Raw genomic sequence first — 26490 nt, 5'->3', positions numbered from 1 at the left:
ACGAGACGAGACGAGACGAGACGACTAAGGAATAAATTCGTGGTTACAAATCAAATTTGGAACTCTACACTCCTACACAACAATAGGCGGTGACGTATTTCAGAAATCACCTGCCGATTCGTACTGTTTTGTCGTTTTCAAAGTCTTCTTGGCAAACTTGGTTAGCACATTCTCCCTCAAACTGAGTTAATTACTGCATTTTCGTACCATTACAGTAGTTTAAAAGGCTTAAGGAAGCATCTTTGTCACAACAGAAAGGTAGTTTGAAAATTGGGCTGGCGACATAACAAAAAAAAAACAGGAAGGGAGCCAACATCACCCGGGTTTCCCAGGCGGTCACCCATCCAAGTACTAGCCGTGCCCGATGATGCTTAACTTCGGTGATCGGACGAGAACCGGTGTATTCATCATGGTATGGCCGTTGGCGCTCATCTAATGTAGGAGCACGGCAGAATTCGCGTTCGGCTTTTCTCCCAACACACAAAATGTTAGTTTTCGGCCGCATTTGACGAAAGCGCTTCCTTCCGCAACCGCCAGTTCCTCATGGACGGCGCGGGGAGGCGCGCCCGGCGTCCCAGCAGAGTGACGGCCGAATTGGCGGGCGCACGGCCGCGTGTGTGAGACGCACTGCTGCTCGTTGCACCCCCTGTCATTCGCTGGGCGCGTGCAGCCTTCGACACAAGCGGAGGACGCATCTTGTCCCTGGTGTTCAGCGGAAGGCCTGTGCGGGGTGTGGCAGTGTCGTGCTGGAGGGCCCACTGGTAGCGATGTGGGCTTCCTCGCCTCGCCTCGCCTCGCCTCACACCAGGTGTCTGCGTAGTTTGCAGTGCATTCGCACCATTCCTATCCCTGTCCCTGTCCCCGTCCCGACTTGTCCCGACTTTGCTCGACTGCCGCTCGCTGCCGCTCGGGTCGTGGTCCATATGACAGCGCAAGCACGACAAACGTCTGCGGGACGAGACGAGACGAGACGAGACGAGACGACTAAGGAATAAATTCGTGGTTACAAATCAAATTTGGAACTCTACACTCCTACACAACAATAGGCGGTGACGTATTTCAGAAATCACCTGCCGATTCGTACTGTTTTGTCGTTTTCAAAGTCTTCTTGGCAAACTTGGTTAGCACATTCTCCCTCAAACTGAGTTAATTACTGCATTTTCGTACCATTACAGTAGTTTAAAAGGCTTAAGGAAGCATCTTTGTCACAACAGAAAGGCAGTTTGAAAATTGGGCTGGCGACATAACAAAAAAAAAAAACAGGAAGGGAGCCAACAGCACCCGGGTTTCCCAGGCGGTCACCCATCCAAGTACTAGCCGTGCCCGATGATGCTTAACTTCGGTGATCGGACGAGAACCGGTGTATTCATCATGGTATGGCCGTTGGCGCTCATCTAATGTAGGAGCACGGCAGAATTCGCGTTCGGCTTTTCTCCCAACACACAAAATGTTAGTTTTCCGCCTCACACCAGGTGTCTGCGTAGTTTGCAATGCATTCGCACCATTCCTATACCTGTCCCTGTCCCCGTCCCGACTTGTCCCGACTTTGCTCGACTGCCGCTCGCTGCCGCTCGGGTCGTGGTCCATATGACAGCGCAAGCACGACAAACGTCTGCGGGACGAGACGAGACGAGACGAGACGAGACGACTAAGGAATAAATTCGTGGTTACAAATCAAATTTGGAACTCTACACTCCTACACAACAATAGGCGGTGACGTATTTCAGAAATCACCTGCCGATTCGTACTGTTTTGTCGTTTTCAAAGTCTTCTTGGCAAACTTGGTTAGCACATTCTCCCTCAAACTGAGTTAATTACTGCATTTTCGTACCATTACAGTAGTTTAAAAGGCTTAAGGAAGCATCTTTGTCACAACAGAAAGGTAGTTTGAAAATTGGGCTGGCGACATAACAAAAAAAAAACAGGAAGGGAGCCAACAGCACCCGGGTTTCCCAGGCGGTCACCCATCCAAGTACTAGCCGTGCCCGATGATGCTTAACTTCGGTGATCGGACGAGAACCGGTGTATTCATCATGGTATGGCCGTTGGCGCTCATCTAATGTAGGAGCACGGCAGAATTCGCGTTCGGCTTTTCTCCCAACACACAAAATGTTAGTTTTCGGCCGCATTTGACGAAAGCGCTTCCTTCCGCAACCGCCAGTTCCTCATGGACGGCGCGGGGAGGCGCGCCCGGCGTCCCAGCAGAGTGACGGCCGAATTGGCGGGCGCACCGCCGCGTGTGTGAGACGCACTGCTGCTCGTTGCACCCCCTGTCATTCGCTGGGCGCGTGCAGCCTTCGACACAAGCGGAGGACGCATCTTGTCCCTGGTGTTCAGCGGAAGGCCTGTGCGGGGTGTGGCAGTGTCGTGCTGGAGGGCCCACTGGTAGCGATGTGGGCTTCCTCGCCTCGCCTCGCCTCGCCTCGCCTCGCCTCACACCAGGTGTCTGCGTAGTTTGCAGTGCATTCGCACCATTCCTATCCCTGTCCCTGTCCCCGTCCCGACTTGTCCCGACTTTGCTCGACTGCCGCTCGCTGCCGCTCGGGTCGTGGTCCATATGACAGCGCAAGCACGACAAACGTCTGCGGGACGAGACGAGACGAGACGAGACGAGACGACTAAGGAATAAATTCGTGGTTACAAATCAAATTTGGAACTCTACACTCCTACACAACAATAGGCGGTGACGTATTTCAGAAATCACCTGCCGATTCGTACTGTTTTGTCGTTTTCAAAGTCTTCTTGGCAAACTTGGTTAGCACATTCTCCCTCAAACTGAGTTAATTACTGCATTTTCGTACCATTACAGTAGTTTAAAAGGCTTAAGGAAGCATCTTTGTCACAACAGAAAGGTAGTTTGAAAATTGGGCTGGCGACATAACAAAAAAAAAAAACAGGAAGGGAGCCAACAGCACCCGGGTTTCCCAGGCGGTCACCCATCCAAGTACTAGCCGTGCCCGATGATGCTTAACTTCGGTGATCGGACGAGAACCGGTGTATTCATCATGGTATGGCCGTTGGCGCTCATCTAATGTAGGAGCACGGCAGAATTCGCGTTCGGCTTTTCTCCCAACACACAAAATGTTAGTTTTCGGCCGCATTTGACGAAAGCGCTTCCTTCCGCAACCGCCAGTTCCTCATGGACGGCGCGGGGAGGCGCGCCCGGCGTCCCAGCAGAGTGACGGCCGAATTGGCGGGCGCACCGCCGCGTGTGTGAGACGCACTGCTGCTCGTTGCACCCCCTGTCATTCGCTGGGCGCGTGCAGCCTTCGACACAAGCGGAGGACGCATCTTGTCCCTGGTGTTCAGCGGAAGGCTTGTGCGGGGTGTGGCAGTGTCGTGCTGGAGGGCCCACTGGTAGCGATGTGGGCTTCCTCGCCTCGCCTCGCCTCGCCTCGCCTCGCCTCACACCAGGTGTCTGCGTAGTTTGCAGTGCATTCGCACCATTCCTATCCCTGTCCCTGTCCCCGTCCCGACTTGTCCCGACTTTGCTCGACTGCCGCTCGCTGCTGCTCGGGTCGTGGTCCATATGACAGCGCAAGCACGACAAACGTCTGCGGGACGAGACGAGACGAGACGAGACGAGACGACTAAGGAATAAATTCGTGGTTACAAATCAAATTTGGAACTCTACACTCCTACACAACAATAGGCGGTGACGTATTTCAGAAATCACCTGCCGATTCGTACTGTTTTGTCGTTTTCAAAGTCTTCTTGGCAAACTTGGTTAGCACATTCTCCCTCAAACTGAGTTAATTACTGCATTTTCGTACCATTACAGTAGTTTAAAAGGCTTAAGGAAGCATCTTTGTCACAACAGAAAGGTAGTTTGAAAATTGGGCTGGCGACATAACAAAAAAAAAAAACAGGAAGGGAGCCAACAGCACCCGGGTTTCCCAGGCGGTCACCCATCCAAGTACTAGCCGTGCCCGATGATGCTTAACTTCGGTGATCGGACGAGAACCGGTGTATTCATCATGGTATGGCCGTTGGCGCTCATCTAATGTAGGAGCACGGCAGAATTCGCGTTCGGCTTTTCTCCCAACACACAAAATGTTAGTTTTCGGCCGCATTTGACGAAAGCGCTTCCTTCCGCAACCGCCAGTTCCTCATGGACGGCGCGGGGAGGCGCGCCCGGCGTCCCAGCAGAGTGACGGCCGAATTGGCGGGCGCACCGCCGCGTGTGTGAGACGCACTGCTGCTCGTTGCACCCCCTGTCATTCGCTGGGCGCGTGCAGCCTTCGACACTAGCGGAGGACGCATCTTGTCCCTGGTGTTCAGCGGAAGGCCTGTGCGGGGTGTGGCAGTGTCGTGCTGGAGGGCCAACTGGTAGCGATGTGGGCTTCCTCGCCTCGCCTCGCCTCGCCTCGCCTCGCCTCACACCAGGTGTCTGCGTAGTTTGCAGTGCATTCGCACCATTCCTATCCCTGTCCCTGTCCCCGTCCCGACTTGTCCCGACTTTGCTCGACTGCCGCTCGCTGCCGCTCGGGTCGTGGTCCATATGACAGCGCAAGCACGACAAACGTCTGCGGGACGAGACGAGACGAGACGAGACGAGACGACTAAGGAATAAATTCGTGGTTACAAATCAAATTTGGAACTCTACACTCCTACACAACAATAGGCGGTGACGTATTTCAGAAATCACCTGCCGATTCGTACTGTTTTGTCGTTTTCAAAGTCTTCTTGGCAAACTTGGTTAGCACATTCTCCCTCAAACTGAGTTAATTACTGCATTTTCGTACCATTACAGTAGTTTAAAAGGCTTAAGGAAGCATCTTTGTCACAACAGAAAGGTAGTTTGAAAATTGGGCTGGCGACATAACAAAAAAAAAACAGGAAGGGAGCCAACAGCACCCGGGTTTCCCAGGCGGTCACCCATCCAAGTACTAGCCGTGCCCGATGATGCTTAACTTCGGTGATCGGACGAGAACCGGTGTATTCATCATGGTATGGCCGTTGGCGCTCATCTAATGTAGGAGCACGGCAGAATTCGCGTTCGGCTTTTCTCCCAACACACAAAATGTTAGTTTTCGGCCGCATTTGACGAAAGCGCTTCCTTCCGCAACCGCCAGTTCCTCATGGACGGCGCGGGGAGGCGCGCCCGGCGTCCCAGCAGAGTGACGGCCGAATTGGCGGGCGCACCGCCGCGTGTGTGAGACGCACTGCTGCTCGTTGCACCCCCTGTCATTCGCTGGGCGCGTGCAGCCTTCGACACAAGCGGAGGACGCATCTTGTCCCTGGTGTTCAGCGGAAGGCCTGTGCGGGGTGTGGCAGTGTCGTGCTGGAGGGCCCACTGGTAGCGATGTGGGCTTCCTCGCCTCGCCTCGCCTCGCCTCGCCTCGCCTCACACCAGGTGTCTGCGTAGTTTGCAGTGCATTCGCACCATTCCTATCCCTGTCCCTGTCCCCGTCCCGACTTGTCCCGACTTTGCTCGACTGCCGCTCGCTGCCGCTCGGGTCGTGGTCCATATGACAGCGCAAGCACGACAAACGTCTGCGGGACGAGACGAGACGAGACGAGACGAGACGACTAAGGAATAAATTCGTGGTTACAAATCAAATTTGGAACTCTACACTCCTACACAACAATAGGCGGTGACGTATTTCAGAAATCACCTGCCGATTCGTACTGTTTTGTCGTTTTCAAAGTCTTCTTGGCAAACTTGGTTAGCACATTCTCCCTCAAACTGAGTTAATTACTGCATTTTCGTACCATTACAGTAGTTTAAAAGGCTTAAGGAAGCATCTTTGTCACAACAGAAAGGTAGTTTGAAAATTGGGCTGGCGACATAACAAAAAAAAAAAACAGGAAGGGAGCCAACAGCACCCGGGTTTCCCAGGCGGTCACCCATCCAAGTACTAGCCGTGCCCGATGATGCTTAACTTCGGTGATCGGACGAGAACCGGTGTATTCATCATGGTATGGCCGTTGGCGCTCATCTAATGTAGGAGCACGGCAGAATTCGCGTTCGGCTTTTCTCCCAACACACAAAATGTTAGTTTTCGGCCGCATTTGACGAAAGCGCTTCCTTCCGCAACCGCCAGTTCCTCATGGACGGCGCGGGGAGGCGCGCCCGGCGTCCCAGCAGAGTGACGGCCGAATTGGCGGGCGCACCGCCGCGTGTGTGAGACGCACTGCTGCTCGTTGCACCCCCTGTCATTCGCTGGGCGCGTGCAGCCTTCGACACAAGCGGAGGACGCATCTTGTCCCTGGTGTTCAGCGGAAGGCTTGTGCGGGGTGTGGCAGTGTCGTGCTGGAGGGCCCACTGGTAGCGATGTGGGCTTCCTCGCCTCGCCTCGCCTCGCCTCGCCTCGCCTCACACCAGGTGTCTGCGTAGTTTGCAGTGCATTCGCACCATTCCTATCCCTGTCCCTGTCCCCGTCCCGACTTGTCCCGACTTTGCTCGACTGCCGCTCGCTGCTGCTCGGGTCGTGGTCCATATGACAGCGCAAGCACGACAAACGTCTGCGGGACGAGACGAGACGAGACGAGACGAGACGACTAAGGAATAAATTCGTGGTTACAAATCAAATTTGGAACTCTACACTCCTACACAACAATAGGCGGTGACGTATTTCAGAAATCACCTGCCGATTCGTACTGTTTTGTCGTTTTCAAAGTCTTCTTGGCAAACTTGGTTAGCACATTCTCCCTCAAACTGAGTTAATTACTGCATTTTCGTACCATTACAGTAGTTTAAAAGGCTTAAGGAAGCATCTTTGTCACAACAGAAAGGTAGTTTGAAAATTGGGCTGGCGACATAACAAAAAAAAAAACAGGAAGGGAGCCAACAGCACCCGGGTTTCCCAGGCGGTCACCCATCCAAGTACTAGCCGTGCCCGATGATGCTTAACTTCGGTGATCGGACGAGAACCGGTGTATTCATCATGGTATGGCCGTTGGCGCTCATCTAATGTAGGAGCACGGCAGAATTCGCGTTCGGCTTTTCTCCCAACACACAAAATGTTAGTTTTCGGCCGCATTTGACGAAAGCGCTTCCTTCCGCAACCGCCAGTTCCTCATGGACGGCGCGGGGAGGCGCGCCCGGCGTCCCAGCAGAGTGACGGCCGAATTGGCGGGCGCACCGCCGCGTGTGTGAGACGCACTGCTGCTCGTTGCACCCCCTGTCATTCGCTGGGCGCGTGCAGCCTTCGACACTAGCGGAGGACGCATCTTGTCCCTGGTGTTCAGCGGAAGGCCTGTGCGGGGTGTGGCAGTGTCGTGCTGGAGGGCCAACTGGTAGCGATGTGGGCTTCCTCGCCTCGCCTCGCCTCGCCTCGCCTCGCCTCACACCAGGTGTCTGCGTAGTTTGCAGTGCATTCGCACCATTCCTATCCCTGTCCCTGTCCCCGTCCCGACTTGTCCCGACTTTGCTCGACTGCCGCTCGCTGCCGCTCGGGTCGTGGTCCATATGACAGCGCAAGCACGACAAACGTCTGCGGGACGAGACGAGACGAGACGAGACGAGACGACTAAGGAATAAATTCGTGGTTACAAATCAAATTTGGAACTCTACACTCCTACACAACAATAGGCGGTGACGTATTTCAGAAATCACCTGCCGATTCGTACTGTTTTGTCGTTTTCAAAGTCTTCTTGGCAAACTTGGTTAGCACATTCTCCCTCAAACTGAGTTAATTACTGCATTTTCGTACCATTACAGTAGTTTAAAAGGCTTAAGGAAGCATCTTTGTCACAACAGAAAGGTAGTTTGAAAATTGGGCTGGCGACATAACAAAAAAAAAACAGGAAGGGAGCCAACAGCACCCGGGTTTCCCAGGCGGTCACCCATCCAAGTACTAGCCGTGCCCGATGATGCTTAACTTCGGTGATCGGACGAGAACCGGTGTATTCATCATGGTATGGCCGTTGGCGCTCATCTAATGTAGGAGCACGGCAGAATTCGCGTTCGGCTTTTCTCCCAACACACAAAATGTTAGTTTTCGGCCGCATTTGACGAAAGCGCTTCCTTCCGCAACCGCCAGTTCCTCATGGACGGCGCGGGGAGGCGCGCCCGGCGTCCCAGCAGAGTGACGGCCGAATTGGCGGGCGCACCGCCGCGTGTGTGAGACGCACTGCTGCTCGTTGCACCCCCTGTCATTCGCTGGGCGCGTGCAGCCTTCGACACAAGCGGAGGACGCATCTTGTCCCTGGTGTTCAGCGGAAGGCCTGTGCGGGGTGTGGCAGTGTCGTGCTGGAGGGCCCACTGGTAGCGATGTGGGCTTCCTCGCCTCGCCTCGCCTCGCCTCGCCTCGCCTCACACCAGGTGTCTGCGTAGTTTGCAGTGCATTCGCACCATTCCTATCCCTGTCCCTGTCCCCGTCCCGACTTGTCCCGACTTTGCTCGACTGCCGCTCGCTGCCGCTCGGGTCGTGGTCCATATGACAGCGCAAGCACGACAAACGTCTGCGGGACGAGACGAGACGAGACGAGACGAGACGACTAAGGAATAAATTCGTGGTTACAAATCAAATTTGGAACTCTACACTCCTACACAACAATAGGCGGTGACGTATTTCAGAAATCACCTGCCGATTCGTACTGTTTTGTCGTTTTCAAAGTCTTCTTGGCAAACTTGGTTAGCACATTCTCCCTCAAACTGAGTTAATTACTGCATTTTCGTACCATTACAGTAGTTTAAAAGGCTTAAGGAAGCATCTTTGTCACAACAGAAAGGTAGTTTGAAAATTGGGCTGGCGACATAACAAAAAAAAAAAACAGGAAGGGAGCCAACAGCACCCGGGTTTCCCAGGCGGTCACCCATCCAAGTACTAGCCGTGCCCGATGATGCTTAACTTCGGTGATCGGACGAGAACCGGTGTATTCATCATGGTATGGCCGTTGGCGCTCATCTAATGTAGGAGCACGGCAGAATTCGCGTTCGGCTTTTCTCCCAACACACAAAATGTTAGTTTTCGGCCGCATTTGACGAAAGCGCTTCCTTCCGCAACCGCCAGTTCCTCATGGACGGCGCGGGGAGGCGCGCCCGGCGTCCCAGCAGAGTGACGGCCGAATTGGCGGGCGCACCGCCGCGTGTGTGAGACGCACTGCTGCTCGTTGCACCCCCTGTCATTCGCTGGGCGCGTGCAGCCTTCGACACAAGCGGAGGACGCATCTTGTCCCTGGTGTTCAGCGGAAGGCTTGTGCGGGGTGTGGCAGTGTCGTGCTGGAGGGCCCACTGGTAGCGATGTGGGCTTCCTCGCCTCGCCTCGCCTCGCCTCGCCTCGCCTCACACCAGGTGTCTGCGTAGTTTGCAGTGCATTCGCACCATTCCTATCCCTGTCCCTGTCCCCGTCCCGACTTGTCCCGACTTTGCTCGACTGCCGCTCGCTGCCGCTCGGGTCGTGGTCCATATGACAGCGCAAGCACGACAAACGTCTGCGGGACGAGACGAGACGAGACGAGACGAGACGACTAAGGAATAAATTCGTGGTTACAAATCAAATTTGGAACTCTACACTCCTACACAACAATAGGCGGTGACGTATTTCAGAAATCACCTGCCGATTCGTACTGTTTTGTCGTTTTCAAAGTCTTCTTGGCAAACTTGGTTAGCACATTCTCCCTCAAACTGAGTTAATTACTGCATTTTCGTACCATTACAGTAGTTTAAAAGGCTTAAGGAAGCATCTTTGTCACAACAGAAAGGTAGTTTGAAAATTGGGCTGGCGACATAACAAAAAAAAAAACAGGAAGGGAGCCAACAGCACCCGGGTTTCCCAGGCGGTCACCCATCCAAGTACTAGCCGTGCCCGATGATGCTTAACTTCGGTGATCGGACGAGAACCGGTGTATTCATCATGGTATGGCCGTTGGCGCTCATCTAATGTAGGAGCACGGCAGAATTCGCGTTCGGCTTTTCTCCCAACACACAAAATGTTAGTTTTCCGCCTCACACCAGGTGTCTGCGTAGTTTGCAATGCATTCGCACCATTCCTATACCTGTCCCTGTCCCCGTCCCGACTTGTCCCGACTTTGCTCGACTGCCGCTCGCTGCCGCTCGGGTCGTGGTCCATATGACAGCGCAAGCACGACAAACGTCTGCGGGACGAGACGAGACGAGACGAGACGAGACGACTAAGGAATAAATTCGTGGTTACAAATCAAATTTGGAACTCTACACTCCTACACAACAATAGGCGGTGACGTATTTCAGAAATCACCTGCCGATTCGTACTGTTTTGTCGTTTTCAAAGTCTTCTTGGCAAACTTGGTTAGCACATTCTCCCTCAAACTGAGTTAATTACTGCATTTTCGTACCATTACAGTAGTTTAAAAGGCTTAAGGAAGCATCTTTGTCACAACAGAAAGGTAGTTTGAAAATTGGGCTGGCGACATAACAAAAAAAAAACAGGAAGGGAGCCAACAGCACCCGGGTTTCCCAGGCGGTCACCCATCCAAGTACTAGCCGTGCCCGATGATGCTTAACTTCGGTGATCGGACGAGAACCGGTGTATTCATCATGGTATGGCCGTTGGCGCTCATCTAATGTAGGAGCACGGCAGAATTCGCGTTCGGCTTTTCTCCCAACACACAAAATGTTAGTTTTCGGCCGCATTTGACGAAAGCGCTTCCTTCCGCAACCGCCAGTTCCTCATGGACGGCGCGGGGAGGCGCGCCCGGCGTCCCAGCAGAGTGACGGCCGAATTGGCGGGCGCACCGCCGCGTGTGTGAGACGCACTGCTGCTCGTTGCACCCCCTGTCATTCGCTGGGCGCGTGCAGCCTTCGACACTAGCGGAGGACGCATCTTGTCCCTGGTGTTCAGCGGAAGGCCTGTGCGGGGTGTGGCAGTGTCGTGCTGGAGGGCCAACTGGTAGCGATGTGGGCTTCCTCGCCTCGCCTCGCCTCGCCTCGCCTCGCCTCACACCAGGTGTCTGCGTAGTTTGCAGTGCATTCGCACCATTCCTATCCCTGTCCCTGTCCCCGTCCCGACTTGTCCCGACTTTGCTCGACTGCCGCTCGCTGCCGCTCGGGTCGTGGTCCATATGACAGCGCAAGCACGACAAACGTCTGCGGGACGAGACGAGACGAGACGAGACGAGACGACTAAGGAATAAATTCGTGGTTACAAATCAAATTTGGAACTCTACACTCCTACACAACAATAGGCGGTGACGTATTTCAGAAATCACCTGCCGATTCGTACTGTTTTGTCGTTTTCAAAGTCTTCTTGGCAAACTTGGTTAGCACATTCTCCCTCAAACTGAGTTAATTACTGCATTTTCGTACCATTACAGTAGTTTAAAAGGCTTAAGGAAGCATCTTTGTCACAACAGAAAGGTAGTTTGAAAATTGGGCTGGCGACATAACAAAAAAAAAACAGGAAGGGAGCCAACAGCACCCGGGTTTCCCAGGCGGTCACCCATCCAAGTACTAGCCGTGCCCGATGATGCTTAACTTCGGTGATCGGACGAGAACCGGTGTATTCATCATGGTATGGCCGTTGGCGCTCATCTAATGTAGGAGCACGGCAGAATTCGCGTTCGGCTTTTCTCCCAACACACAAAATGTTAGTTTTCGGCCGCATTTGACGAAAGCGCTTCCTTCCGCAACCGCCAGTTCCTCATGGACGGCGCGGGGAGGCGCGCCCGGCGTCCCAGCAGAGTGACGGCCGAATTGGCGGGCGCACCGCCGCGTGTGTGAGACGCACTGCTGCTCGTTGCACCCCCTGTCATTCGCTGGGCGCGTGCAGCCTTCGACACAAGCGGAGGACGCATCTTGTCCCTGGTGTTCAGCGGAAGGCCTGTGCGGGGTGTGGCAGTGTCGTGCTGGAGGGCCCACTGGTAGCGATGTGGGCTTCCTCGCCTCGCCTCGCCTCGCCTCGCCTCGCCTCACACCAGGTGTCTGCGTAGTTTGCAGTGCATTCGCACCATTCCTATCCCTGTCCCTGTCCCCGTCCCGACTTGTCCCGACTTTGCTCGACTGCCGCTCGCTGCCGCTCGGGTCGTGGTCCATATGACAGCGCAAGCACGACAAACGTCTGCGGGACGAGACGAGACGAGACGAGACGAGACGACTAAGGAATAAATTCGTGGTTACAAATCAAATTTGGAACTCTACACTCCTACACAACAATAGGCGGTGACGTATTTCAGAAATCACCTGCCGATTCGTACTGTTTTGTCGTTTTCAAAGTCTTCTTGGCAAACTTGGTTAGCACATTCTCCCTCAAACTGAGTTAATTACTGCATTTTCGTACCATTACAGTAGTTTAAAAGGCTTAAGGAAGCATCTTTGTCACAACAGAAAGGTAGTTTGAAAATTGGGCTGGCGACATAACAAAAAAAAAAAACAGGAAGGGAGCCAACAGCACCCGGGTTTCCCAGGCGGTCACCCATCCAAGTACTAGCCGTGCCCGATGATGCTTAACTTCGGTGATCGGACGAGAACCGGTGTATTCATCATGGTATGGCCGTTGGCGCTCATCTAATGTAGGAGCACGGCAGAATTCGCGTTCGGCTTTTCTCCCAACACACAAAATGTTAGTTTTCCGCCTCACACCAGGTGTCTGCGTAGTTTGCAATGCATTCGCACCATTCCTATACCTGTCCCTGTCCCCGTCCCGACTTGTCCCGACTTTGCTCGACTGCCGCTCGCTGCCGCTCGGGTCGTGGTCCATATGACAGCGCAAGCACGACAAACGTCTGCGGGACGAGACGAGACGAGACGAGACGAGACGACTAAGGAATAAATTCGTGGTTACAAATCAAATTTGGAACTCTACACTCCTACACAACAATAGGCGGTGACGTATTTCAGAAATCACCTGCCGATTCGTACTGTTTTGTCGTTTTCAAAGTCTTCTTGGCAAACTTGGTTAGCACATTCTCCCTCAAACTGAGTTAATTACTGCATTTTCGTACCATTACAGTAGTTTAAAAGGCTTAAGGAAGCATCTTTGTCACAACAGAAAGGTAGTTTGAAAATTGGGCTGGCGACATAACAAAAAAAAAACAGGAAGGGAGCCAACAGCACCCGGGTTTCCCAGGCGGTCACCCATCCAAGTACTAGCCGTGCCCGATGATGCTTAACTTCGGTGATCGGACGAGAACCGGTGTATTCATCATGGTATGGCCGTTGGCGCTCATCTAATGTAGGAGCACGGCAGAATTCGCGTTCGGCTTTTCTCCCAACACACAAAATGTTAGTTTTCGGCCGCATTTGACGAAAGCGCTTCCTTCCGCAACCGCCAGTTCCTCATGGACGGCGCGGGGAGGCGCGCCCGGCGTCCCAGCAGAGTGACGGCCGAATTGGCGGGCGCACCGCCGCGTGTGTGAGACGCACTGCTGCTCGTTGCACCCCCTGTCATTCGCTGGGCGCGTGCAGCCTTCGACACTAGCGGAGGACGCATCTTGTCCCTGGTGTTCAGCGGAAGGCCTGTGCGGGGTGTGGCAGTGTCGTGCTGGAGGGCCAACTGGTAGCGATGTGGGCTTCCTCGCCTCGCCTCGCCTCGCCTCGCCTCGCCTCACACCAGGTGTCTGCGTAGTTTGCAGTGCATTCGCACCATTCCTATCCCTGTCCCTGTCCCCGTCCCGACTTGTCCCGACTTTGCTCGACTGCCGCTCGCTGCCGCTCGCTGCCACTCGGGTCGTGGTCCATATGACAGCGCAAGCACGACAAACGTCTGCGGGACGAGACGAGACGAGGCGAGACGAGACGACTAAGGAATAAATTCGTGGTTACAAATCAAATTTGGAACTCTACACTCCTACACAACAATAGGCGGTGACGTATTTCAGAAATCACCTGCCGATTCGTACTGTTTTGTCGTTTTCAAAGTCTTCTTGGCAAACTTGGTTAGCACATTCTCCCTCAAACTGAGTTAATTACTGCATTTTCGTACCATTACAGTAGTTTAAAAGGCTTAAGGAAGCATCTTTGTCACAACAGAAAGGTAGTTTGAAAATTGGGCTGGCGACATAACAAAAAAAAAACAGGAAGGGAGCCAACAGCACCCGGGTTTCCCAGGCGGTCACCCATCCAAGTACTAGCCGTGCCCGATGATGCTTAACTTCGGTGATCGGACGAGAACCGGTGTATTCATCATGGTATGGCCGTTGGCGCTCATCTAATGTAGGAGCACGGCAGAATTCGCGTTCGGCTTTTCTCCCAACACACAAAATGTTAGTTTTCCGCCTCACACCAGGTGTCTGCGTAGTTTGCAATGCATTCGCACCATTCCTATACCTGTCCCTGTCCCCGTCCCGACTTGTCCCGACTTTGCTCGACTGCCGCTCGCTGCCGCTCGGGTCGTGGTCCATATGACAGCGCAAGCACGACAAACGTCTGCGGGACGAGACGAGACGAGACGAGACGAGACGACTAAGGAATAAATTCGTGGTTACAAATCAAATTTGGAACTCTACACTCCTACACAACAATAGGCGGTGACGTATTTCAGAAATCACCTGCCGATTCGTACTGTTTTGTCGTTTTCAAAGTCTTCTTGGCAAACTTGGTTAGCACATTCTCCCTCAAACTGAGTTAATTACTGCATTTTCGTACCATTACAGTAGTTTAAAAGGCTTAAGGAAGCATCTTTGTCACAACAGAAAGGTAGTTTGAAAATTGGGCTGGCGACATAACAAAAAAAAAAACAGGAAGGGAGCCAACAGCACCCGGGTTTCCCAGGCGGTCACCCATCCAAGTACTAGCCGTGCCCGATGATGCTTAACTTCGGTGATCGGACGAGAACCGGTGTATTCATCATGGTATGGCCGTTGGCGCTCATCTAATGTAGGAGCACGGCAGAATTCGCGTTCGGCTTTTCTCCCAACACACAAAATGTTAGTTTTCCGCCTCACACCAGGTGTCTGCGTAGTTTGCAATGCATTCGCACCATTCCTATACCTGTCCCTGTCCCCGTCCCGACTTGTCGCGACTGCCGCTCGCTGCCGCTCGGGTCGTGGTCCATATGACAGCGCAAGCACGACAAACGTCTGCGGGACGAGACGAGACGAGACGAGACGAGACGACTAAGGAATAAATTCGTGGTTACAAATCAAATTTGGAACTCTACACTCCTACACAACAATAGGCGGTGACGTATTTCAGAAATCACCTGCCGATTCGTACTGTTTTGTCGTTTTCAAAGTCTTCTTGGCAAACTTGGTTAGCACATTCTCCCTCAAACTGAGTTAATTACTGCATTTTCGTACCATTACAGTAGTTTAAAAGGCTTAAGGAAGCATCTTTGTCACAACAGAAAGGTAGTTTGAAAATTGGGCTGGCGACATAACAAAAAAAAAAACAGGAAGGGAGCCAACAGCACCCGGGTTTCCCAGGCGGTCACCCATCCAAGTACTAGCCGTGCCCGATGATGCTTAACTTCGGTGATCGGACGAGAACCGGTGTATTCATCATGGTATGGCCGTTGGCGCTCATCTAATGTAGGAGCACGGCAGAATTCGCGTTCGGCTTTTCTCCCAACACACAAAATGTTAGTTTTCCGCCTCACACCAGGTGTCTGCGTAGTTTGCAATGCATTCGCACCATTCCTATACCTGTCCCTGTCCCCGTCCCGACTTGTCCCGACTTTGCTCGACTGCCGCTCGCTGCCGCTCGGGTCGTGGTCCATATGACAGCGCAAGCACGACAAACGTCTGCGGGACGAGACGAGACGAGACGAGACGAGACGACTAAGGAATAAATTCGTGGTTACAAATCAAATTTGGAACTCTACACTCCTACACAACAATAGGCGGTGACGTATTTCAGAAATCACCTGCCGATTCGTACTGTTTTGTCGTTTTCAAAGTCTTCTTGGCAAACTTGGTTAGCACATTCTCCCTCAAACTGAGTTAATTACTGCATTTTCGTACCATTACAGTAGTTTAAAAGGCTTAAGGAAGCATCTTTGTCACAACAGAAAGGTAGTTTGAAAATTGGGCTGGCGACATAACAAAAAAAAAAAACAGGAAGGGAGCCAACAGCACCCGGGTTTCCCAGGCGGTCACCCATCCAAGTACTAGCCGTGCCCGATGATGCTTAACTTCGGTGATCGGACGAGAACCGGTGTATTCATCATGGTATGGCCGTTGGCGCTCATCTAATGTAGGAGCACGGCAGAATTCGCGTTCGGCTTTTCTCCCAACACACAAAATGTTAGTTTTCCGCCTCACACCAGGTGTCTGCGTAGTTTGCAATGCATTCGCACCATTCCTATACCTGTCCCTGTCCCCGTCCCGACTTGTCCCGACTTTGCTCGACTGCCGCTCGCTGCCGCTCGGGTCGTGGTCCATATGACAGCGCAAGCACGACAAACGTCTGCGGGACGAGACGAGACGAGACGAGACGAGACGACTAAGGAATAAATTCGTGGTTACAAATCAAATTTGGAACTCTACACTCCTACACAACAATAGGCGGTGACGTATTTCAGAAATCACCTGCCGATTCGTACTGTTTTGTCGTTTTCAAAGTCTTCTTGGCAAACTTGGTTAGCACATTCTCCCTCAAACTGAGTTAATTACTGCATTTTCGTACCATTACAGTAGTTTAAAAGGCTTAAGGAAGCATCTTTGTCACAACAGAAAGGTAGTTTGAAAATTGGGCTGGCGACATAACAAAAAAAAAACAGGAAGGGAGCCAACAGCACCCGGGTTTCCCAGGCGGTCACCCATCCAAGTACTAGCCGTGCCCGATGATGCTTAACTTCGGTGATCGGACGAGAACCGGTGTATTCATCATGGTATGGCCGTTGGCGCTCATCTAATGTAGGAGCACGGCAGAATTCGCGTTCGGCTTTTCTCCCAACACACAAAATGTTAGTTTTCCGCCTCACACCAGGTGTCTGCGTAGTTTGCAATGCATTCGCACCATTCCTATACCTGTCCCTGTCCCCGTCCCGACTTGTCCCGACTTTGCTCGACTGCCGCTCGCTGCCGCTCGGGTCGTGGTCCATATGACAGCGCAAGCACGACAAACGTCTGCGGGACGAGACGAGACGAGACGAGACGAGACGACTAAGGAATAAATTCGTGGTTACAAATCAAATTTGGAACTCTACACTCCTACACAACAATAGGCGGTGACGTATTTCAGAAATCACCTGCCGATTCGTACTGTTTTGTCGTTTTCAAAGTCTTCTTGGCAAACTTGGTTAGCACATTCTCCCTCAAACTGAGTTAATTACTGCATTTTCGTACCATTACAGTAGTTTAAAAGGCTTAAGGAAGCATCTTTGTCACAACAGAAAGGTAGTTTGAAAATTGGGCTGGCGACATAACAAAAAAAAAAACAGGAAGGGAGCCAACAGCACCCGGGTTTCCCAGGCGGTCACCCATCCAAGTACTAGCCGTGCCCGATGATGCTTAACTTCGGTGATCGGACGAGAACCGGTGTATTCATCATGGTATGGCCGTTGGCGCTCATCTAATGTAGGAGCACGGCAGAATTCGCGTTCGGCTTTTCTCCCAACACACAAAATGTTAGTTTTCGGCCGCATTTGACGAAAGCGCTTCCTTCCGCAACCGCCAGTTCCTCATGGACGGCGCGGGGAGGCGCGCCCGGCGTCCCAGCAGAGTGACGGCCGAATTGGCGGGCGCACCGCCGCGTGTGTGAGACGCACTGCTGCTCGTTGCACCCCCTGTCATTCGCTGGGCGCGTGCAGCCTTCGACACTAGCGGAGGACGCATCTTGTCCCTGGTGTTCAGCGGAAGGCCTGTGCGGGGTGTGGCAGTGTCGTGCTGGAGGGCCAACTGGTAGCGATGTGGGCTTCCTCGCCTCGCCTCGCCTCGCCTCGCCTCGCCTCACACCAGGTGTCTGCGTAGTTTGCAGTGCATTCGCACCATTCCTATCCCTGTCCCTGTCCCCGTCCCGACTTGTCCCGACTTTGCTCGACTGCCGCTCGCTGCCGCTCGCTGCCACTCGGGTCGTGGTCCATATGACAGCGCAAGCACGACAAACGTCTGCGGGACGAGACGAGACGAGGCGAGACGAGACGACTAAGGAATAAATTCGTGGTTACAAATCAAATTTGGAACTCTACACTCCTACACAACAATAGGCGGTGACGTATTTCAGAAATCACCTGCCGATTCGTACTGTTTTGTCGTTTTCAAAGTCTTCTTGGCAAACTTGGTTAGCACATTCTCCCTCAAACTGAGTTAATTACTGCATTTTCGTACCATTACAGTAGTTTAAAAGGCTTAAGGAAGCATCTTTGTCACAACAGAAAGGTAGTTTGAAAATTGGGCTGGCGACATAACAAAAAAAAAACAGGAAGGGAGCCAACAGCACCCGGGTTTCCCAGGCGGTCACCCATCCAAGTACTAGCCGTGCCCGATGATGCTTAACTTCGGTGATCGGACGAGAACCGGTGTATTCATCATGGTATGGCCGTTGGCGCTCATCTAATGTAGGAGCACGGCAGAATTCGCGTTCGGCTTTTCTCCCAACACACAAAATGTTAGTTTTCGGCCGCATTTGACGAAAGCGCTTCCTTCCGCAACCGCCAGTTCCTCATGGACGGCGCGGGGAGGCGCGCCCGGCGTCCCAGCAGAGTGACGGCCGAATTGGCGGGCGCACCGCCGCGTGTGTGAGACGCACTGCTGCTCGTTGCACCCCCTGTCATTCGCTGGGCGCGTGCAGCCTTCGACGCAAGCGGAGGACGCATCTTGTCCCTGGTGTTCAGCGGAAGGCCTGTGCGGGGTGTGGCAGTGTCGTGCTGGAGGGCCCACTGGTAGCGATGTGGGCTTCCTCGCCTCGCCTCGCCTCGCCTCGCCTCGCCTCACACCAGGTGTCTGCGTAGTTTGCAGTGCATTCGCACCATTCCTATCCCTGTCCCTGTCCCCGTCCCGACTTGTCCCGACTTTGCTCGACTGCCGCTCGCTGCCGCTCGGGTCGTGGTCCATATGACAGCGCAAGCACGACAAACGTCTGCGGGACGAGACGAGACGAGACGAGACGAGACGACTAAGGAATAAATTCGTGGTTACAAATCAAATTTGGAACTCTACACTCCTACACAACAATAGGCGGTGACGTATTTCAGAAATCACCTGCCGATTCGTACTGTTTTGTCGTTTTCAAAGTCTTCTTGGCAAACTTGGTTAGCACATTCTCCCTCAAACTGAGTTAATTACTGCATTTTCGTACCATTACAGTAGTTTAAAAGGCTTAAGGAAGCATCTTTGTCACAACAGAAAGGTAGTTTGAAAATTGGGCTGGCGACATAACAAAAAAAAAAACAGGAAGGGAGCCAACAGCACCCGGGTTTCCCAGGCGGTCACCCATCCAAGTACTAGCCGTGCCCGATGATGCTTAACTTCGGTGATCGGACGAGAACCGGTGTATTCATCATGGTATGGCCGTTGGCGCTCATCTAATGTAGGAGCACGGCAGAATTCGCGTTCGGCTTTTCTCCCAACACACAAAATGTTAGTTTTCGGCCGCATTTGACGAAAGCGCTTCCTTCCGCAACCGCCAGTTCCTCATGGACGGCGCGGGGAGGCGCGCCCGGCGTCCCAGCAGAGTGACGGCCGAATTGGCGGGCGCACCGCCGCGTGTGTGAGACGCAGTGCTGCTCGTTGCACCCCCTGTCATTCGCTGGGCGCGTGCAGCCTTCGACACTAGCGGAGGACGCATCTTGTCCCTGGTGTTCAGCGGAAGGCCTGTGCGGGGTGTGGCAGTGTCGTGCTGGAGGGCCAACTGGTAGCGATGTGGGCTTCCTCGCCTCGCCTCGCCTCGCCTCACACCAGGTGTCTGCGTAGTTTGCAGTGCATTCGCACCATTCCTATCCCTGTCCCTGTCCCCGTCCCGACTTGTCCCGACTTTGCTCGACTGCCGCTCGCTGCCGCTCGCTGCCACTCGGGTCGTGGTCCATATGACAGCGCAAGCACGACAAACGTCTGCGGGACGAGACGAGACGAGGCGAGACGAGACGACTAAGGAATAAATTCGTGGTTACAAATCAAATTTGGAACTCTACACTCCTACACAACAATAGGCGGTGACGTATTTCAGAAATCACCTGCCGATTCGTACTGTTTTGTCGTTTTCAAAGTCTTCTTGGCAAACTTGGTTAGCACATTCTCCCTCAAACTGAGTTAATTACTGCATTTTCGTACCATTACAGTAGTTTAAAAGGCTTAAGGAAGCATCTTTGTCACAACAGAAAGGTAGTTTGAAAATTGGGCTGGCGACATAACAAAAAAAAAACAGGAAGGGAGCCAACAGCACCCGGGTTTCCCAGGCGGTCACCCATCCAAGTACTAGCCGTGCCCGATGATGCTTAACTTCGGTGATCGGACGAGAACCGGTGTATTCATCATGGTATGGCCGTTGGCGCTCATCTAATGTAGGAGCACGGCAGAATTCGCGTTCGGCTTTTCTCCCAACACACAAAATGTTAGTTTTCGGCCGCATTTGACGAAAGCGCTTCCTTCCGCAACCGCCAGTTCCTCATGGACGGCGCGGGGAGGCGCGCCCGGCGTCCCAGCAGAGTGACGGCCGAATTGGCGGGCGCACCGCCGCGTGTGTGAGACGCACTGCTGCTCGTTGCACCCCCTGTCATTCGCTGGGCGCGTGCAGCCTTCGACACAAGCGGAGGACGCATCTTGTCCCTGGTGTTCAGCGGAAGGCCTGTGCGGGGTGTGGCAGTGTCGTGCTGGAGGGCCCACTGGTAGCGATGTGGGCTTCCTCGCCTCGCCTCGCCTCGCCTCGCCTCGCCTCACACCAGGTGTCTGCGTAGTTTGCAGTGCATTCGCACCATTCCTATCCCTTTCCCTGTCCCCGTCCCGACTTGTCCCGACTTTGCTCGACTGCCGCTCGCTGCCGCTCGGGTCGTGGTCCATATGACAGCGCAAGCACGACAAACGTCTGCGGGACGAGACGAGACGAGACGAGACGAGACGACTAAGGAATAAATTCGTGGTTACAAATCAAATTTGGAACTCTACACTCCTACACAACAATAGGCGGTGACGTATTTCAGAAATCACCTGCCGATTCGTACTGTTTTGTCGTTTTCAAAGTCTTCTTGGCAAACTTGGTTAGCACATTCTCCCTCAAACTGAGTTAATTACTGCATTTTCGTACCATTACAGTAGTTTAAAAGGCTTAAGGAAGCATCTTTGTCACAACAGAAAGGTAGTTTGAAAATTGGGCTGGCGACATAACAAAAAAAAAAACAGGAAGGGAGCCAACAGCACCCGGGTTTCCCAGGCGGTCACCCATCCAAGTACTAGCCGTGCCCGATGATGCTTAACTTCGGTGATCGGACGATAACCGGTGTATTCATCATGGTATGGCCGTTGGCGCTCATCTAATGTAGGAGCACGGCAGAATTCGCGTTCGGCTTTTCTCCCAACACACAAAATGTTAGTTTTCCGCCTCACACCAGGTGTCTGCGTAGTTTGCAATGCATTCGCACCATTCCTATACCTGTCCCTGTCCCCGTCCCGACTTGTCCCGACTTTGCTCGACTGCCGCTCGCTGCCGCTCGGGTCGTGGTCCATATGACAGCGCAAGCACGACAAACGTCTGCGGGACGAGACGAGACGAGACGAGACGAGACGACTAAGGAATAAATTCGTGGTTACAAATCAAATTTGGAACTCTACACTCCTACACAACAATAGGCGGTGACGTATTTCAGAAATCACCTGCCGATTCGTACTGTTTTGTCGTTTTCAAAGTCTTCTTGGCAAACTTGGTTAGCACATTCTCCCTCAAACTGAGTTAATTACTGCATTTTCGTACCATTACAGTAGTTTAAAAGGCTTAAGGAAGCATCTTTGTCACAACAGAAAGGTAGTTTGAAAATTGGGCTGGCGACATAACAAAAAAAAAACAGGAAGGGAGCCAACAGCACCCGGGTTTCCCAGGCGGTCACCCATCCAAGTACTAGCCGTGCCCGATGATGCTTAACTTCGGTGATCGGACGAGAACCGGTGTATTCATCATGGTATGGCCGTTGGCGCTCATCTAATGTAGGAGCACGGCAGAATTCGCGTTCGGCTTTTCTCCCAACACACAAAATGTTAGTTTTCGGCCGCATTTGACGAAAGCGCTTCCTTCCGCAACCGCCAGTTCCTCATGGACGGCGCGGGGAGGCGCGCCCGGCGTCCCAGCAGAGTGACGGCCGAATTGGCGGGCGCACCGCCGCGTGTGTGAGACGCACTGCTGCTCGTTGCACCCCCTGTCATTCGCTGGGCGCGTGCAGCCTTCGACACTAGCGGAGGACGCATCTTGTCCCTGGTGTTCAGCGGAAGGCCTGTGCGGGGTGTGGCAGTGTCGTGCTGGAGGGCCAACTGGTAGCGATGTGGGCTTCCTCGCCTCGCCTCGCCTCGCCTCGCCTCGCCTCACACCAGGTGTCTGCGTAGTTTGCAGTGCATTCGCACCATTCCTATCCCTGTCCCTGTCCCCGTCCCGACTTGTCCCGACTTTGCTCGACTGCCGCTCGCTGCCGCTCGGGTCGTGGTCCATATGACAGCGCAAGCACGACAAACGTCTGCGGGACGAGACGAGACGAGACGAGACGAGACGACTAAGGAATAAATTCGTGGTTACAAATCAAATTTGGAACTCTACACTCCTACACAACAATAGGCGGTGACGTATTTCAGAAATCACCTGCCGATTCGTACTGTTTTGTCGTTTTCAAAGTCTTCTTGGCAAACTTGGTTAGCACATTCTCCCTCAAACTGAGTTAATTACTGCATTTTCGTACCATTACAGTAGTTTAAAAGGCTTAAGGAAGCATCTTTGTCACAACAGAAAGGTAGTTTGAAAATTGGGCTGGCGACATAACAAAAAAAAAACAGGAAGGGAGCCAACAGCACCCGGGTTTCCCAGGCGGTCACCCATCCAAGTACTAGCCGTGCCCGATGATGCTTAACTTCGGTGATCGGACGATAACCGGTGTATTCATCATGGTATGGCCGTTGGCGCTCATCTAATGTAGGAGCACGGCAGAATTCGCGTTCGGCTTTTCTCCCAACACACAAAATGTTAGTTTTCCGCCTCACACCAGGTGTCTGCGTAGTTTGCAATGCATTCGCACCATTCCTATACCTGTCCCTGTCCCCGTCCCGACTTGTCCCGACTTTGCTCGACTGCCGCTCGCTGCCGCTCGGGTCGTGGTCCATATGACAGCGCAAGCACGACAAACGTCTGCGGGACGAGACGAGACGAGACGAGACGAGACGACTAAGGAATAAATTCGTGGTTACAAATCAAATTTGGAACTCTACACTCCTACACAACAATAGGCGGTGACGTATTTCAGAAATCACCTGCCGATTCGTACTGTTTTGTCGTTTTCAAAGTCTTCTTGGCAAACTTGGTTAGCACATTCTCCCTCAAACTGAGTTAATTACTGCATTTTCGTACCATTACAGTAGTTTAAAAGGCTTAAGGAAGCATCTTTGTCACAACAGAAAGGTAGTTTGAAAATTGGGCTGGCGACATAACAAAAAAAAAACAGGAAGGGAGCCAACAGCACCCGGGTTTCCCAGGCGGTCACCCATCCAAGTACTAGCCGTGCCCGATGATGCTTAACTTCGGTGATCGGACGAGAACCGGTGTATTCATCATGGTATGGCCGTTGGCGCTCATCTAATGTAGGAGCACGGCAGAATTCGCGTTCGGCTTTTCTCCCAACACACAAAATGTTAGTTTTCGGCCGCATTTGACGAAAGCGCTTCCTTCCGCAACCGCCAGTTCCTCATGGACGGCGCGGGGAGGCGCGCCCGGCGTCCCAGCAGAGTGACGGCCGAATTGGCGGGCGCACCGCCGCGTGTGTGAGACGCACTGCTGCTCGTTGCACCCCCTGTCATTCGCTGGGCGCGTGCAGCCTTCGACACTAGCGGAGGACGCATCTTGTCCCTGGTGTTCAGCGGAAGGCCTGTGCGGGGTGTGGCAGTGTCGTGCTGGAGGGCCAACTGGTAGCGATGTGGGCTTCCTCGCCTCGCCTCGCCTCGCCTCGCCTCGCCTCACACCAGGTGTCTGCGTAGTTTGCAGTGCATTCGCACCATTCCTATCCCTGTCCCTGTCCCCGTCCCGACTTGTCCCGACTTTGCTCGACTGCCGCTCGCTGCCGCTCGGGTCGTGGTCCATATGACAGCGCAAGCACGACAAACGTCTGCGGGACGAGACGAGACGAGACGAGACGAGACGACTAAGGAATAAATTCGTGGTTACAAATCAAATTTGGAACTCTACACTCCTACACAACAATAGGCGGTGACGTATTTCAGAAATCACCTGCCGATTCGTACTGTTTTGTCGTTTTCAAAGTCTTCTTGGCAAACTTGGTTAGCACATTCTCCCTCAAACTGAGTTAATTACTGCATTTTCGTACCATTACAGTAGTTTAAAAGGCTTAAGGAAGCATCTTTGTCACAACAGAAAGGTAGTTTGAAAATTGGGCTGGCGACATAACAAAAAAAAAACAGGAAGGGAGCCAACAGCACCCGGGTTTCCCAGGCGGTCACCCATCCAAGTACTAGCCGTGCCCGATGATGCTTAACTTCGGTGATCGGACGAGAACCGGTGTATTCATCATGGTATGGCCGTTGGCGCTCATCTAATGTAGGAGCACGGCAGAATTCGCGTTCGGCTTTTCTCCCAACACACAAAATGTTAGTTTTCGGCCGCATTTGACGAAAGCGCTTCCTTCCGCAACCGCCAGTTCCTCATGGACGGCGCGGGGAGGCGCGCCCGGCGTCCCAGCAGAGTGACGGCCGAATTGGCGGGCGCACCGCCGCGTGTGTGAGACGCACTGCTGCTCGTTGCACCCCCTGTCATTCGCTGGGCGCGTGCAGCCTTCGACACAAGCGGAGGACGCATCTTGTCCCTGGTGTTCAGCGGAAGGCCTGTGCGGGGTGTGGCAGTGTCGTGCTGGAGGGCCCACTGGTAGCGATGTGGGCTTCCTCGCCTCGCCTCGCCTCGCCTCGCCTCGCCTCACACCAGGTGTCTGCGTAGTTTGCAGTGCATTCGCACCATTCCTATCCCTGTCCCTGTCCCCGTCCCGACTTGTCCCGACTTTGCTCGACTGCCGCTCGCTGCCGCTCGGGTCGTGGTCCATATGACAGCGCAAGCACGACAAACGTCTGCGGGACGAGACGAGACGAGACGAGACGAGACGACTAAGGAATAAATTCGTGGTTACAAATCAAATTTGGAACTCTACACTCCTACACAACAATAGGCGGTGACGTATTTCAGAAATCACCTGCCGATTCGTACTGTTTTGTCGTTTTCAAAGTCTTCTTGGCAAACTTGGTTAGCACATTCTCCCTCAAACTGAGTTAATTACTGCATTTTCGTACCATTACAGTAGTTTAAAAGGCTTAAGGAAGCATCTTTGTCACAACAGAAAGGTAGTTTGAAAATTGGGCTGGCGACATAACAAAAAAAAAACAGGAAGGGAGCCAACAGCACCCGGGTTTCCCAGGCGGTCACCCATCCAAGTACTAGCCGTGCCCGATGATGCTTAACTTCGGTGATCGGACGAGAACCGGTGTATTCATCATGGTATGGCCGTTGGCGCTCATCTAATGTAGGAGCACGGCAGAATTCGCGTTCGGCTTTTCTCCCAACACACAAAATGTTAGTTTTCGGCCGCATTTGACGAAAGCGCTTCCTTCCGCAACCGCCAGTTCCTCATGGACGGCGCGGGGAGGCGCGCCCGGCGTCCCAGCAGAGTGACGGCCGAATTGGCGGGCGCACCGCCGCGTGTGTGAGACGCACTGCTGCTCGTTGCACCCCCTGTCATTCGCTGGGCGCGTGCAGCCTTCGACACAAGCGGAGGACGCATCTTGTCCCTGGTGTTCAGCGGAAGGCCTGTGCGGGGTGTGGCAGTGTCGTGCTGGAGGGCCCACTGGTAGCGATGTGGGCTTCCTCGCCTCGCCTCGCCTCGCCTCGCCTCGCCTCACACCAGGTGTCTGCGTAGTTTGCAGTGCATTCGCACCATTCCTATCCCTGTCCCTGTCCCCGTCCCGACTTGTCCCGACTTTGCTCGACTGCCGCTCGCTGCCGCTCGGGTCGTGGTCCATATGACAGCGCAAGCACGACAAACGTCTGCGGGACGAGACGAGACGAGACGAGACGAGACGACTAAGGAATAAATTCGTGGTTACAAATCAAATTTGGAACTCTACACTCCTACACAACAATAGGCGGTGACGTATTTCAGAAATCACCTGCCGATTCGTACTGTTTTGTCGTTTTCAAAGTCTTCTTGGCAAACTTGGTTAGCACATTCTCCCTCAAACTGAGTTAATTACTGCATTTTCGTACCATTACAGTAGTTTAAAAGGCTTAAGGAAGCATCTTTGTCACAACAGAAAGGTAGTTTGAAAATTGGGCTGGCGACATAACAAAAAAAAAAACAGGAAGGGAGCCAACAGCACCCGGGTTTCCCAGGCGGTCACCCATCCAAGTACTAGCCGTGCCCGATGATGCTTAACTTCGGTGATCGGACGAGAACCGGTGTATTCATCATGGTATGGCCGTTGGCGCTCATCTAATGTAGGAGCACG

General features: G+C 53.2%; 31 non-coding genes across 31 annotated transcripts; all 31 read right to left on the bottom strand.

The window, feature by feature from the left end:
• Positions 1 to 307: 307 nt before the first annotated feature.
• Positions 308 to 426, bottom strand: LOC126150348 (5S ribosomal RNA). The gene has a single exon (XR_007531428.1). It is a non-coding gene; the product is annotated as a 5S ribosomal RNA (ribosomal RNA).
• Positions 427 to 1269: 843 nt separating this feature from the next.
• LOC126150326 (5S ribosomal RNA) lies at positions 1270 to 1388 on the bottom strand. The gene has a single exon (XR_007531407.1). It is a non-coding gene; the product is annotated as a 5S ribosomal RNA (ribosomal RNA).
• Positions 1389 to 1931: 543 nt separating this feature from the next.
• On the bottom strand, positions 1932 to 2050 carry LOC126150325 (5S ribosomal RNA). The gene has a single exon (XR_007531406.1). It is a non-coding gene; the product is annotated as a 5S ribosomal RNA (ribosomal RNA).
• Positions 2051 to 2903: 853 nt separating this feature from the next.
• Positions 2904 to 3022, bottom strand: LOC126150324 (5S ribosomal RNA). Its single transcript, XR_007531405.1, has one exon. It is a non-coding gene; the product is annotated as a 5S ribosomal RNA (ribosomal RNA).
• An 853-nt stretch (positions 3023 to 3875) lies between these two features.
• Positions 3876 to 3994, bottom strand: LOC126150323 (5S ribosomal RNA). Its single transcript, XR_007531404.1, has one exon. It is a non-coding gene; the product is annotated as a 5S ribosomal RNA (ribosomal RNA).
• Positions 3995 to 4845: 851 nt separating this feature from the next.
• LOC126150322 (5S ribosomal RNA) lies at positions 4846 to 4964 on the bottom strand. Its single transcript, XR_007531403.1, has one exon. It is a non-coding gene; the product is annotated as a 5S ribosomal RNA (ribosomal RNA).
• Positions 4965 to 5817: 853 nt separating this feature from the next.
• LOC126150320 (5S ribosomal RNA) lies at positions 5818 to 5936 on the bottom strand. The gene has a single exon (XR_007531402.1). It is a non-coding gene; the product is annotated as a 5S ribosomal RNA (ribosomal RNA).
• An 852-nt stretch (positions 5937 to 6788) lies between these two features.
• Positions 6789 to 6907, bottom strand: LOC126150318 (5S ribosomal RNA). Its single transcript, XR_007531400.1, has one exon. It is a non-coding gene; the product is annotated as a 5S ribosomal RNA (ribosomal RNA).
• An 851-nt stretch (positions 6908 to 7758) lies between these two features.
• On the bottom strand, positions 7759 to 7877 carry LOC126150317 (5S ribosomal RNA). The gene has a single exon (XR_007531399.1). It is a non-coding gene; the product is annotated as a 5S ribosomal RNA (ribosomal RNA).
• Positions 7878 to 8730: 853 nt separating this feature from the next.
• On the bottom strand, positions 8731 to 8849 carry LOC126150316 (5S ribosomal RNA). Its single transcript, XR_007531398.1, has one exon. It is a non-coding gene; the product is annotated as a 5S ribosomal RNA (ribosomal RNA).
• An 852-nt stretch (positions 8850 to 9701) lies between these two features.
• Positions 9702 to 9820, bottom strand: LOC126150315 (5S ribosomal RNA). Its single transcript, XR_007531397.1, has one exon. It is a non-coding gene; the product is annotated as a 5S ribosomal RNA (ribosomal RNA).
• Positions 9821 to 10363: 543 nt separating this feature from the next.
• LOC126150314 (5S ribosomal RNA) lies at positions 10364 to 10482 on the bottom strand. The gene has a single exon (XR_007531396.1). It is a non-coding gene; the product is annotated as a 5S ribosomal RNA (ribosomal RNA).
• An 851-nt stretch (positions 10483 to 11333) lies between these two features.
• Positions 11334 to 11452, bottom strand: LOC126150313 (5S ribosomal RNA). The gene has a single exon (XR_007531395.1). It is a non-coding gene; the product is annotated as a 5S ribosomal RNA (ribosomal RNA).
• Positions 11453 to 12305: 853 nt separating this feature from the next.
• Positions 12306 to 12424, bottom strand: LOC126150312 (5S ribosomal RNA). The gene has a single exon (XR_007531394.1). It is a non-coding gene; the product is annotated as a 5S ribosomal RNA (ribosomal RNA).
• Positions 12425 to 12967: 543 nt separating this feature from the next.
• LOC126150311 (5S ribosomal RNA) lies at positions 12968 to 13086 on the bottom strand. Its single transcript, XR_007531393.1, has one exon. It is a non-coding gene; the product is annotated as a 5S ribosomal RNA (ribosomal RNA).
• An 861-nt stretch (positions 13087 to 13947) lies between these two features.
• On the bottom strand, positions 13948 to 14066 carry LOC126150310 (5S ribosomal RNA). The gene has a single exon (XR_007531392.1). It is a non-coding gene; the product is annotated as a 5S ribosomal RNA (ribosomal RNA).
• A 544-nt stretch (positions 14067 to 14610) lies between these two features.
• On the bottom strand, positions 14611 to 14729 carry LOC126150309 (5S ribosomal RNA). Its single transcript, XR_007531391.1, has one exon. It is a non-coding gene; the product is annotated as a 5S ribosomal RNA (ribosomal RNA).
• A 534-nt stretch (positions 14730 to 15263) lies between these two features.
• LOC126150307 (5S ribosomal RNA) lies at positions 15264 to 15382 on the bottom strand. Its single transcript, XR_007531389.1, has one exon. It is a non-coding gene; the product is annotated as a 5S ribosomal RNA (ribosomal RNA).
• Positions 15383 to 15927: 545 nt separating this feature from the next.
• Positions 15928 to 16046, bottom strand: LOC126150306 (5S ribosomal RNA). The gene has a single exon (XR_007531388.1). It is a non-coding gene; the product is annotated as a 5S ribosomal RNA (ribosomal RNA).
• Positions 16047 to 16589: 543 nt separating this feature from the next.
• LOC126150303 (5S ribosomal RNA) lies at positions 16590 to 16708 on the bottom strand. Its single transcript, XR_007531387.1, has one exon. It is a non-coding gene; the product is annotated as a 5S ribosomal RNA (ribosomal RNA).
• Positions 16709 to 17252: 544 nt separating this feature from the next.
• Positions 17253 to 17371, bottom strand: LOC126150302 (5S ribosomal RNA). The gene has a single exon (XR_007531386.1). It is a non-coding gene; the product is annotated as a 5S ribosomal RNA (ribosomal RNA).
• Positions 17372 to 18232: 861 nt separating this feature from the next.
• On the bottom strand, positions 18233 to 18351 carry LOC126150301 (5S ribosomal RNA). Its single transcript, XR_007531385.1, has one exon. It is a non-coding gene; the product is annotated as a 5S ribosomal RNA (ribosomal RNA).
• An 852-nt stretch (positions 18352 to 19203) lies between these two features.
• Positions 19204 to 19322, bottom strand: LOC126150300 (5S ribosomal RNA). The gene has a single exon (XR_007531384.1). It is a non-coding gene; the product is annotated as a 5S ribosomal RNA (ribosomal RNA).
• An 851-nt stretch (positions 19323 to 20173) lies between these two features.
• On the bottom strand, positions 20174 to 20292 carry LOC126150299 (5S ribosomal RNA). The gene has a single exon (XR_007531383.1). It is a non-coding gene; the product is annotated as a 5S ribosomal RNA (ribosomal RNA).
• An 852-nt stretch (positions 20293 to 21144) lies between these two features.
• Positions 21145 to 21263, bottom strand: LOC126150362 (5S ribosomal RNA). Its single transcript, XR_007531441.1, has one exon. It is a non-coding gene; the product is annotated as a 5S ribosomal RNA (ribosomal RNA).
• A 543-nt stretch (positions 21264 to 21806) lies between these two features.
• On the bottom strand, positions 21807 to 21925 carry LOC126150298 (5S ribosomal RNA). Its single transcript, XR_007531382.1, has one exon. It is a non-coding gene; the product is annotated as a 5S ribosomal RNA (ribosomal RNA).
• Positions 21926 to 22776: 851 nt separating this feature from the next.
• LOC126150361 (5S ribosomal RNA) lies at positions 22777 to 22895 on the bottom strand. The gene has a single exon (XR_007531440.1). It is a non-coding gene; the product is annotated as a 5S ribosomal RNA (ribosomal RNA).
• Positions 22896 to 23438: 543 nt separating this feature from the next.
• LOC126150297 (5S ribosomal RNA) lies at positions 23439 to 23557 on the bottom strand. The gene has a single exon (XR_007531381.1). It is a non-coding gene; the product is annotated as a 5S ribosomal RNA (ribosomal RNA).
• Positions 23558 to 24408: 851 nt separating this feature from the next.
• On the bottom strand, positions 24409 to 24527 carry LOC126150296 (5S ribosomal RNA). Its single transcript, XR_007531380.1, has one exon. It is a non-coding gene; the product is annotated as a 5S ribosomal RNA (ribosomal RNA).
• Positions 24528 to 25378: 851 nt separating this feature from the next.
• LOC126150294 (5S ribosomal RNA) lies at positions 25379 to 25497 on the bottom strand. Its single transcript, XR_007531378.1, has one exon. It is a non-coding gene; the product is annotated as a 5S ribosomal RNA (ribosomal RNA).
• An 852-nt stretch (positions 25498 to 26349) lies between these two features.
• Positions 26350 to 26468, bottom strand: LOC126150293 (5S ribosomal RNA). Its single transcript, XR_007531377.1, has one exon. It is a non-coding gene; the product is annotated as a 5S ribosomal RNA (ribosomal RNA).
• Between the last annotated feature and the right edge of the window lie 22 nt (positions 26469 to 26490).

This window comes from Schistocerca cancellata, unplaced genomic scaffold, assembly GCF_023864275.1.
Source record: "Schistocerca cancellata isolate TAMUIC-IGC-003103 unplaced genomic scaffold, iqSchCanc2.1 HiC_scaffold_981, whole genome shotgun sequence".
NCBI lineage: Eukaryota > Metazoa > Arthropoda > Insecta > Orthoptera > Acrididae > Schistocerca > Schistocerca cancellata.
The sequence above is the reverse complement of the archived record's forward strand: the minus strand, read 5'-3'. Positions and strand labels throughout refer to the sequence as shown.